At 40.9% G+C, this 12,932-nt stretch overlaps 1 protein-coding gene across 2 annotated transcripts in view; it reads right to left on the bottom strand.

Annotated features, from left to right (window-relative positions):
- Positions 1-12,932, bottom strand: part of LOC129829651 (neural cell adhesion molecule L1-like) — a 146,645-nt gene that overhangs the window by 103,693 nt on the left and 30,020 nt on the right. The gene's annotated exons all lie outside the window — the stretch shown is intronic.

Genomic DNA, 12,932 nt, shown 5'->3' with positions numbered 1-12,932 from the left:
TAATTGTTCTAGCTGCATCAGCACTATATCAGATTGCAGCTGCAATGTAGAACTGTGATTTATACCTGAAAAATGCACATTTAAAAAAAAAAAACTATGCTATACCATAAATATGTTATCAGACTGTCATCTTAAGAATTTTTTTGTTGGTTAGTGGCTATCAATATCTTAGTTTAGCCGAATTGGTGATAGCACCTGATGGAGTAAGAAACTGTTGGAGTAAGAAAATGGTGTCATTTTGCTAACGTGTTTAGCTAATAGATTTACATATTGTGTCTTCCCTGTAAAACATTTAAAAAATCTGAAATGGTGGTTTTATTCACAAGATCTGTGTCTTTCATTGGGTGTCTTGGACTTGTGATTTAATGATATTTAGATGCTACTATTCAATTGTGACGCTATGCTAGCGATGCTAATCAGTGTGTGGGGGGGGGGGGGTGCTCCCGGATCCGGGTTAGGTACTCTGTAGAGGTTAAATCAGGATTTGAATCTATATTCTTGTGGATAACACCAAATAAGAACTTAGAGTGGATTAATTATATATACTACAACCAACAGAGATTCATTAACTATACTGACTCGGATCTAACGGCGTTGGGGGAACAGGTACAGGCTACCAGTAAAATGACTTGGCAAAATAGACAGGCTCTCAATTGGCTCTTAGCGGAGAAGGGTGGAGTTTGTGTCATGTTTGGGGATGACTGTTGCACCTTTATTCCCAATAATGCTATGGCCAAACTCAAAGGATTACGAGCAGAAGTAAAGGCTAATGCTGGTTTAGACTCTCATGTATGCGATTGGTTGGACCTAGCGTTAGGAAAGTGGGGAGCCATGTTTGCTAGGATGGCCATCATGTTGGGAGGAGGGTTATTGGCTCTGGGTATTGCATTTTGTTGTGTTATACCCCTGGTAAAGTCAATTGTGGTTCAGACAACAGTTAAACAGATGTCTGTAAGGAGAGATGACCCTCCTGTGGTAATTGATCCTGTACCGGGAAGCCCAGGCAATTATACCAATAAGTATGGAAAGCCTTGTAATGCGGTTGGAGGACTTCTTGACTGCCCCTTTGGTAACCCTAACTGTCTCTATGAAGTGATTGGGGGAGGGTGGTCATGCGTGTCACGATTTTTGTAAGAATGGTTTCCATGTATATGTTCAATTACCCAGTTCAGATGAATGTTTACTTATACATGTCCACAAAAAGTGTCATTTGCGTCACAATTGCAAGTGGTGTACAAAAATTCATGAGGATGGTCATAACCATCACCCGGAACCTTTTTTCTGTGCCAAGTGTTAAAGAGGAGATTGTCTTATTTGTAAGGATGAGGACTGTGCTCTTAGATAATGGGGTTTTAGCATTTTTATTTGGCCTAATGCTTTGTGTTCTTTGTATGTTTCTTTGAATTTTTAGATATATATCGATGAACATATATATTTTCTTTTAATTTAAGTTAGTTTTGCCTTCTAAAAATAGGATCATTTTACAAAAACATGTTAGGTAACAGAGGGTATTCCGGTTACAAGTGTCTATGGACCATGTCTTTAATCATTTAACCTCTACCGAGCACCTACCCCGGGTCCGGGAGCACCCCCCACCCCCCCCCCACACTGATTAGCATCGCTAGCATAGCGTCACAATTAAATAGTAGCATCTAAATATCATTAAATCACAAGTCCAAGACACCTAATGAAAGATACAGATCCTGTGAATAAAGCCACCATTTCAGATTTTTAAAATGCTTTACAGGGAAGACACAATATGTAAATCTATTAGCTAAACACGTTAGCAAAAATCACAATTGTTCTTGTCCACCATTTTCTCTCAACACCAGTAGCTATCACCAATTCGGCTAAACTAAGATATTGATAGCCCCTAACCAAGAAAAAACCTCCTCAGATGGCAGTCTGATAACATATTTATGGTATAGGATAGGTTTTGTTAGAAAAATGTGCATATTTCAGGTAGATGTCATAGGTTACAATTGCACCCACCATCACAAATGGACTAGAATAACTACATAGAGCAACGTGTTTACCTACTTACTAATCATCAAACATTTCGTAAAAATACACAGCATACACTAATCGAAAGACACAGATCCTGTGAATACAGACAATATTTCAGATTTTCTAAGTGTCTTACAGCGCAAACACAATAAATCGTTATATTAGCATACCACATATGCAAACGTTACCAGAGCATTGATTCTAGCCAAAGAGAGCGATAACGTAAACATCGCCAAAATATATTAATTTTTTCACTAACCTTCTCAGAATTCTTCCGATGACACTCCTGTAACATCACATTACACAATCCATATAGAGTTTGATCGAAAATGTGCATATTTATCGGCACAAATCGTGCTTACACAATGGAAATACTGTCCAACTACTCAAGCAATCTGCCCGGCAGCATCATGATAATACAACTATTTTTATCGAAAACTATTCATAAACTTGACAAAAAAAATACAGGTTGGACATGAAATGAAAGATGTATTAGTTATTAATGCAACCGCAGAGTTAGATTTTTAAAATTAACGTTACTAGACATACAGTGTGCGTTACAGCCAGACTAGTGACGCAATAACGGCGTCACTAATCACCATTATTGAGTTTACATTTTTCCACATAAAAACGGAATAACATCATAAATAGCTCTTACTTTTCGACGAGCTTCCATCGGAATCTTGGCCAAGTGGTACTTTTGTCCAAAAGAATCGTTGCTTGGTTGTAAAACGTTGCATTCAACTTCTGATGTAGCAGCTAACTATAGCTAACAATTGCTAACATTAGCTAACGTGTCCAAATCCTCAATACGCAATACTGTGGAAATTCCGAAAAATAGCAATATACTCGCATAATCTGATATAACTCGGTTTCAAATAGCTTCGTTATGATGTTTCTAACACCTATATCAAATTAAATTACAGACTGATATATCTAAAGTTCATTAGTGAGCGTTCGAAAATGGCATCCCCAGGTCTCTTTCTGCGTAAAGTTCAACGTCGAAAAGAAGGCGTACCTCACTCCTTGGTCTTTTATAACCTCTGAGAGTTACGTAGGAGGCCCATTCCACTTCTCATTGCTTACTGACATCCAGGGGAAGGCGGGTGCAGTTCGTGTCGTTCCATAGGATATACACACCCCTTTAAACTGAACTGAGATCAGAGCTTCGCTCTCAGACCTTCGCAAAACCTGTCATGGATTTCGCTGTAGAAAAAGTTATGTTCCACTCAGAGACATAATTCAAACGGCTATAGAAACTAGATAGTGTTTTCTATCCAATAATAACAATAATATGCATATTGTACGATCAAGAATTGAGTAGGAAGCCGTTTCATCTGTAGAGACAATTATGCTAATTTGAAACAGCACCCCCTATAGTCACAAGGTTAAAATCATTTAACAAAGGTTGGTAGGTGACTGCAAGGGAGGATAATGTGGAAATGTTTGGTCTAGTTAGGTTTTCTTTAATGTTTCTGATTGGATCTTTTACTCCTATTTCACATTAACAAATTGGAGATGTTTGGTCCAGTTGGTTTATATGTTTTACTTTGTTTGTTTATTTTATTATCCATCATAGGTATTCTCATTTAACATTTCAAAGTCATATTTGCATAATGTATGTGGCTAATTAGCCCCAGAGGAGGGATTTGTAGGAGTAAAATGAGACACATGGATAACATATAAAGGCATAGGACAGCTGAACATTAAAAAACAGACTACATGAAGAGAAGAGACACATAGTCTGCTGATTCTACTAAAGATACACATACCAGAGAAATATGTGCTTAGGGCACCTGGACACACTAGACATATAGTCTGCTGATTCCATTAAGAGATACACATACCAGAGAACATACTGAGGCACTGAACTAAAAAGATAATGGTGACAGTAAGAATTAGGGGAAGTATGCTTATTTGCATATGGGTTGGACTTATATGTTGTATGTGTATAAATGCTGGAGCCGGGGCTGGGAAATGGTGTGTGTTCCGCGGGACATTCCGCTTGCTATACAATTGTATTAAAAGCATGTTTGATTTCACAAGTTCTTGTCAGCGTTATATTTGAACCGATTGTCCACGACACCACTAACACCCATAATGAGGCCAGGACAGAGAGTTGGTGGTGGCACAGACCAAACAGGCCTCATCATAACGTCGCCTGGGCCTTTCTCAACATTAGCCTGGGTAAATACGAGCAATCATGACATTATGAAATTAAGCGTAAAACTCGTTACCAGTGACCTTCTCTCTCTCTCTCTCTCCCTCTCTTCCTCTTTCTCTCCCTCCTCTCTCCCATCCACCCTCTCTTCTCCTCTCCTCTTCTCTCTCCCTACCTCCCTCTCTCCGCTCCACCTCCTCCCCGGTTGGAAAAAACAACTCTGCTGTTTGTCTCGTTCAGATGGTAACTATAAGACATTCAATACTGCTTTTCAAGTCTGCTTCCCCCCTTTATTTTTTAAAGAGCCATTGTGGTGCTGATACACAGGGTCGGGGGTTGATCTCTGTCCATCCCTCAACGTGATAGATTATAAAGAGACTATCCAGTTGAGGAGCTGAATGCTCAGAGGACTATCCATGAGTGGAGAGCAGCTTGAGGAAGAACCAGTAGACGGTATCTGTCAAAGCAGGCCAGGGAGGATAGCTGGAATCAGCTTCCCAGTGTCGCCTGGTATCTTATAGTATTAGCAGTATTAGTACTGACATCAGCCGGTTGGACAGCACAACAGCGGAAGACAAGAAATAGCCCTCAACCAATTGGACACCACAACCATATATAACACTGTCATTTACAACACCATGACAACAGCCGAATAAAACAACAGCACTCTAAGAAGCCACACACACACTAAGAAAATGCCTTAGGTAAAACTCCCATCTGATTCTGGTTCAGTTTGTATCAGCAGGAACATAACAACTCCATCTGATTCTGGTTCAGTTTGTATCAGCAGGAGCATAACAACTCCATCTGATTCTGGTTCAGTTTGTATCAGCAGGAACATAACTCCATCTGATTCTGGTTCAGTTTGTATCAGCAGGAGCATAACAACTCCATCTGATTCTGGTTCAGTTTATATCAGCAGGAACATAACAACTCCATCTGATTCTGGTTCAGTTTATATCAGCAGGAACATAACTCCATCTGATTCTGGTTCAGTTTATATCAGCAGGAGCATAACAACTCCATCTGATTCTGGTTCAGTTTGTACCAGCAGGAACATAACAACTCCATCTGATTCACAGGGAACTTGTTCATTTTGGGTCAGATTCTGACCATGTTAAGTGCGCGTAAATGGAACGTAATTCCATTTTTATGCACTTTTCTCTCTACACGTATTCTGACCTTGAACTTTAACATGAGAATAGCATGATATTCACCAGCTATTCGTTTGGGGTGGAGATGATTACATTTTTTATTTATTTATTTATTTTACCGTTATTTTACCAGGTAAGTTGACTGAGAACACGTTCTCATTTGCAGCAACGACCTGGGGAATAGTTACAGGGGAGAGGGGGTGGATGAATGAGCCAATTGTAAAATGAAGGTGTGTCTGCAGATGTGCCATATTCTGACCTTGACTGAATTCCCTAATTATTCCACCACCTTTTACAAGGAAACACGGTCCAACAAACATACCGGTTCCAAGTGGAAAAACCATCTACTTGATTTTAAAGTAAAATTATTCTCCAAGCATTTAATTTACAACTGGATAACAGCTAGGTTGGATAAGGGAATTGTAAATATCAATGAAACCTTATAATCGCTGAAGACTAATGTGAAACCAGTCATATGGCAGAAAACTGAAGCATATCAACATACAGTATCAACTTTCCCAGAGTCCAGTTTATGAAATGCTGTGCCACAATGTAGAATTTAAATTTTACTGCTTTTAAACTTACAGGGATGGGAACTCTCAAATGTCTTAATTATAGGCTACCCTGACTTTCTCCGTTTCCTGTTTCTATCATGTTAATATTAGTCACTATCAGTATCGACTGTCTGCAGGCCTAATAATCACACATATTACACTGCCAACTGTTAGTTCCCTTCAGTTGGTGTAGCCTACATAATCATTCCATTACTGTTAGTTCCCTTCTGTTGGTATAGCCTACATAATCATTCCATTACTGTTAGTTCCCTTCAGTTGGTGTAGCCTACATAATCATTCCATTACTGTTAGTTCCCTTCAGTTGGTATAGCCTACATAATCATTCCATTACTGTTAGTTCCCTTCAGTTGGTATAGCCTACATAATCATTCCATTACTGTTAGTTCCCTTCAGTTGGTATAGCCTACATAATCATTCCATTACTGTTAGTTCCCTTCAGTTGGTATAGCCTACATAATCATTCCATTTAATTACACTGTTTCATTTACCTTCATTTGCTTGTTCTGTAAACGCCAACACAACGTGTGGTTGTTGCTGAGGATCATTAGTAACAGTTGATCATGTATAAAAAATGAAAGACATGTACGTATGCTAATTCAATTGTTATGGAGCAGAGTGCAGACCAAGCCGTAACTGTATGAACCCAACGTATGTGTCACGTTCGTCGTAGTAAGGAGACCAAGGCGCAGCGTGATGATAATACATTCTTCCTTTTAATAATGAAGAACACTGAACAAACAATGCAAAATAACAAAACTAACGTGAAGCTAAATATAACGATTGCAGACATGCAACATCACATAGACAATCACCCACAAACCAAACTGGAAAATGGCAACCTAAATATGATCCCCAATCAGAGACAACGATAAACAGCTGCCTCTGATTGGGAACCAATCCAGGACACCATAGACCTACATAATGCCTAGACTACACACACACCTAGACATACCCAAAACCCTAGACAAGACAAAAACACACATACCACCCTCGTCACACCCTGACCTAACCAAAATAATACAGAAAACAAAGAATACTAAGGTCAGGGCGTGACAGTATGGTGCAATACTTGGCCATGTCATCACACAGTTCCATGCTTAGTGCAGGCAATAGACGAGGGTATAGCCTACTATTGTACAGTAGTTTACCTATTATGGTTATATGTACACTAATCTTCCAACATTCCCATGGATTGAAGAACTGAATGTGGCATTTTTCAGAACTAATCAAACCACAGTTTTCTTTCTTTCATGTGTAAAGGCTCTCCAACCTTGTTTTTTACTACTTTCCTAAACCGAAATAATCTACAAGATCAGAGTATTTTTTTAACCTACCAATTGGTGCTGAAACGAAGACAAATATCTGTATATTTAGATGTCTTTTATGGATCCCTAATATTCTGAACCGTTCTCTCCATACATTCTAGTCTGTTCGCCAAAGTGCAGAGCGAGTTATGCGACTGAAAAAGAATAAGGTAAGTCTGAATACCTAATACTGGGAAGTGCATGAATTCCTGAGTCTGAATCTGCCCCCTAATGAGCAGGTCCAAAGTCAGGCACTACACCTCAGATAACCCTTCATGGGTGGTAGACTGTAACCCGTTACACTATACCTCAGATAACCCTTCATGGGTGGTAGACTGTAACCCGTTACACTACACCTCAGATAACCCTTCATGGGTGGTAGACTGTAACCCGTTACACTACACCTCAGATAACCCTTCATGGGTGGTAGACTGTAACACGTTACACTACACCTCAGATAACCCTTCATGGGTGGTAGACTGTAACCCGTTACACTATACCTCAGATAACCCTTCATGGGTGGTAGACTGTAACCCGTTACACTACACCTCAGATAACCCTTCATGGGTGGTAGACTGTAACCCGTTACACTACACCTCACATAACCCTTCATGGGTGGTAGACTGTAACACGTTACACTACACCTCAGATAACCCTTCATGGGTGGTAGACTGTAACCCGTTACACTATACCTCAGATAACCCTTCATGGGTGGTAGACTGTAACCCGTTACACTACACCTCAGATAACCCTTCATGGGTGGTAGACTGTAACCCGTTACACTATACCTCAGATAACCCTTCATGGGTGGTAGACTGTAACCCGTTACACTATACCTCAGATAACCCTTCATGGGTGATAGACTGTAACCCGTTACACTATACCTCAGATAACCCTTCATGGGTGGTAGACTGTAACCCGTTACACTATACCTCAGATAATCCATTAAGGTCAATAGACAAGGCTCAACATTCAAGGTCTGGTTATTTCATGTTCATGGATGTTGCATTTTACCCAATGAAAGCCATTGCGGGTGGTAACTGTAAAAATACTATACTTTACCCCAGAGCGGTTGATAATTGGGATCCTAATAAAATACTAAATACACCATCAGAGTAAGGAATACGATAGAAACCATGCACACCCTAAGAACAGGAACATCACCATGATGACATTTTAGGTAGATTGCGCTAATTTAGGTCACATAGTTGAGACTTGGGACTGCAGCACTGAGCAGTGAGAACAGGCAGCAGTGTAGCGCTATGTGTGTATGTCTAGGCAGACCCCCAGGGTTAGGTGATACAGTGGCCTGTGGTACGGAACACACAGCTGCCACCGCCTCCAGCTCCTGTGACACACAAGGCACGCACACACACACACACACACACACACACACACACACACACACACACACACACACACACACACACACACACACACACACACACACACACACACACACACACACACACAGAGTTGTCTCCACCGGGACTGTTTCCACAGAGACAGCCACCACGCTTGCCACGCCCTGAGGAGAGGACTAGGCAGTGTGACAGACATGATATCACCCTTCAAGACAGTGACCTCTAACTTTTAACCCCTACACAAAATAGGTCAGCCATCTGTGATTGTCTGAGACACCAAGGTCACGTGATGTCACACTGCTGCCACATAATCCTATCATGGAGATGGGAGGGGCGTTTGTTTTATCTAGGAACATCTGCAGGTCTCACGAGCAAATTATATTTTATCCCAGTGGGATTAACCTGTACCGAGAAAGGTTAAATAGGAAAGAAAATCGATGCATTTCTGCGTTTTGATCTTCCATTGAGAATCCCCACAGGTTAGGGATTTTCTTCCTATTAGCGTTGGACTTTCTTTTTGGGGAGAGAATTTCTTCAGTATGACTTTTCTTTTTTTGTGCTTCGTGTGACCTTAACTTACTACTCTATCTTACACAGCTCGTTGTCAAGCATAAGCTTCCCCTCCAGCTTAACTCCTGGACATACAGCACATTGTCAAGCATAAGCTTCCCCTCCAGCTTAACTCCTGGACATACAGCACATTGGAAACATTTGCAAGGTCTACTTAGGTTAGCCTGAATCACTGTCAATTCCCCCTCTATCACCACACGGAAATCAGCTGTAGACAGGACAGGGTCATCCCCTAGAATAACCTTTATATAACCTGAATCCCCATCCTGTACCTAGAATAAACTTTATATAACCTAAATCCCCATCCTGTACCTAGAATAAACTTTATATAACCTAAATCCCCATCCTGTACCTAGAATTAACTTTATATAACCTGAATCCCCATCCTGTACATAGAATAAACTTTATATAACCTAAACCTCCCTTCTGTACCTGGAATAACATTTATATAACCTCAATCCCCATTCTGTACCTAGAATAAACTTTATATAACCTAAATCCCCATCCTGTACCTAGAATAAACTTTATATAACATAAATCCCAATTCTGTACCTAGAATAAACTTTATATAACCTAAATCCCCATTCTGTACCTGGAATAACATTTATATAACCTAAATCCCCATCCTGTACCTAGAATTAACTTTATATAACCTGAATCCCCATCCTGTACCTAGAATTAACTTTATATAACCTGAATCCCCATCCTGTACCTAGAATTAACTTTATATAACCTGAATCCCCATCCTGTACCTAGAATTAACTTTATATAACCTAAATCCCCATCCTGTACCTAGAATAACCTTTATATAACCTAAATCCCCATCCTGTACCTAGAATTAACTTTATATAACCTGAATCCGCATCCTGTACCTAGAATAACCTTTATATAACTTAATCCCCATCCTGTACTGAGAATAACATGTATATCACCTAAATAACATTTATGTAACCTAAATCCCTGTCCTGTACCTAGAATAACCTTTATACAACCTAAATCCCCATCCTGTGAATAGAATACCATTTGCCAGTTCCAGAAAACCTACCTCACCCTATGGCTAGTTCTTAGGACAAAATAAATCACTGTCCTACCTTTAATCATCTCTAGAATCACATTTGCTATAGTAGTTTCAGATACCATCCAACCATATTAGATTAGCACAATAGAGGGAGATATATTTCTGGAAAATGGAAAACATCCTCTGGCTTGACTATCATCATCATCATCACACAGCGATTAACCAAGTCAGACAGCTGCTACTTCTCCTCTGCTGGCCTCATTAACTTTGTTAAAAGTTGTGCTAGCAGCACTTTATCTTTAAGTGCTCCTGATCTAATCACAAATGCAGGCCTGGTGGGAATAGAGAGGAAAGTGAATGAAGAGATATACTTCCACTTATAGATCTCATCCCGTCATTAGAGGATGCCTGGTTATTTTTTTTAAATGCCTTCCTCACCATCTTCAATAAGCATGCCCCATTCAAGAAATTTAGAACCAGGAACATATATAGCCCTTGGTTCTCTCCAGACCAGACTGCCCTTAAGCAACACAAAAACATCCTATGGCATTCTGCATTAGCATCGAACAGCCCCCGTGATATGCAACTTTTCAGGGAAGCTAGAAACCAATATACACAGGCAGTTAGAAAAGCCAAGGCTAGCTTTTTCAAGCAGAAATTTGCTTCCTGCAACACAAACTCCAAAAAGTTCTGGGACAGGGTAAAGTCCATGGAGAATAAGAACACCTCTTCCCAGCTGCCCACTGCACTGAGGACAGGAAACACTGTCGCCACCAATAAATCCACTATAATTGAGAATTTCAATAAGTATTTTTCTACGGCTGGCCATGCTTTCCACCTGGCTACCCCTACCCCGGTCAACAGCACTGCACCCCCCACAGCAACTCGCCCAAGCCTTCCCCATTTCTCCTTCTCCCAAATCCAGTCAGCTGATGTTCTGAAAGAGCTGCAAAATCTGGACCTCTACAAATCAGCCGGGCTAGACAATCTGGACCCTTTCTTTCTAAATTTATCTGCCAACATTGTTGCAACCCCTATTACTAGCCTGTTCAACCTCTCTTTCGTGTTGTCTGAGATTCCCAAAGATTGGAAAGCAGCTGCGGTCATCCCCCTCTTCAAAGGGGGGGACACTCTTGACCCAAACTGCTACAGATATCCTATCTATCCTACCCTGCCTTTCTAAGGTCTTCGAAAGCCAAGTCAACAAACAGATTACCGAGCATTTCGAATCCCACCATACCTTCTCCGCTATGCAATCTGGTTTCAGAGCTGGTCATGGGTGCACCTCAGCCACACTCAAGGTCCTAAACGATATCCTAACCGCCATCGATAAGAAACAATACTGTGCAGCCGTATTCATTGACCTGGCCAAGGCTTTCGACTCTGTCAATCACCACATCCTCATCGGCAGACTCGATAGCCTTGGTTTCTCAAATGATTGCCTCGCCTGGTTCACCAACTACTTCTCTGACAGAGTTCAATGTGTAAAATCAGAGGGCCTGTTGTCCGGGCCTCTGGTAGTCCCTATGGGGGTGCCACAGGGTTAAATTCTTGGACTGACTCTCTTCTCTGTATACATCAATGATGTCGCTCTTGCTGCTGGTGAGTCTCTGATCCACCTTTACACAGACGACACCATTCTATATACTTCTGGCCCTTCTTTGGACACTGTGTTAACAACCCTCCAGACGAGCTTCAATGCCATACAACTCTCCTTCCGTGGCCTCCAATTGCTCTTAAATACAAGTAAAACTAAATACATGCTCTTCAACCGATCGCTGCCTGCACCTGCCCGCCCGCCCAACATCCCTACTCTGGACGGTTCTGACTTAGAATATGTGGACAACTACAAATACCTAGGTGTCTGGTTAGAATGTAAACTCTCCTTCCAGACTCACATTAAGCATCTCCAATCCAAAGTTAAATCTAGAATCGGCTTCCTATTTCGCAACAAGCATCCTTCACGCATGCTGCCAAACATACCCTTGTAAAACTGACCATCCTACCGATCCTCGACTTCGGCAATCTTCATTTACAAAATAGCCTCCAATACCCTACTCAATAAATTAGATGCAGTCTATCACAGTGCCATCCGTTTTGTCACCAAAGCCCCATATACTACCCACCACTGCGACCTGTACGCTCTCGTTGGCTGGCCCTCGCTTCATACTCATCGCCAAATCCACTGGCTCCAGGCCATCTACAAGACCCTGCTAGGTAAAGTCCCCTCTTATCTCAGCTCGCTGGTCACCATAGCAGCACCCACCTGTAGCACGCGCTCCAGCAGGTATATCTCTCTGGTCACCCCCAAAACCAATTCTTCCTTTGGCCGCCTTTCCTTCCAGTTCTCTGCTGCCAATGACTGGAACGAACTACAAAAATCTCTGAAACTGGAAACACTTATCTCCCTCACTAGCTTTAAGCACCAGCTGTCAGAGCAGCTCACAGATTACTGTACCTGTACATAGCCCATCTATAATTTAGCCCAAACAACTACCTCTCCCCCTACTGTATTTATTTATTTTTGCTCCTTTGCACCCCATTATTTATATCTCTACTTTGCACATTCTTCCACTGCAAATCTACCATTCCAGTGTTTTACTTGCTATATTGTATTTACTTCGCCACCATGGCCTTTTTATATTTTTATTTATTATTATTTATTTATTTATATATATATTTTGTTTGCCTTCACCTCCCTTATCTCACCTCACTTGCTCACATTGTATATAGACTTATTTTTCACTGTATTATTGACTGTATGTTTGTTTTACTCCAT

Source organism: Salvelinus fontinalis, chromosome 31 (genome assembly GCF_029448725.1).
Source record: "Salvelinus fontinalis isolate EN_2023a chromosome 31, ASM2944872v1, whole genome shotgun sequence".
Taxonomy (NCBI): Eukaryota; Metazoa; Chordata; class Actinopteri; order Salmoniformes; family Salmonidae; genus Salvelinus; species Salvelinus fontinalis.
The sequence above is the reverse complement of the archived record's forward strand: the minus strand, read 5'-3'. Positions and strand labels throughout refer to the sequence as shown.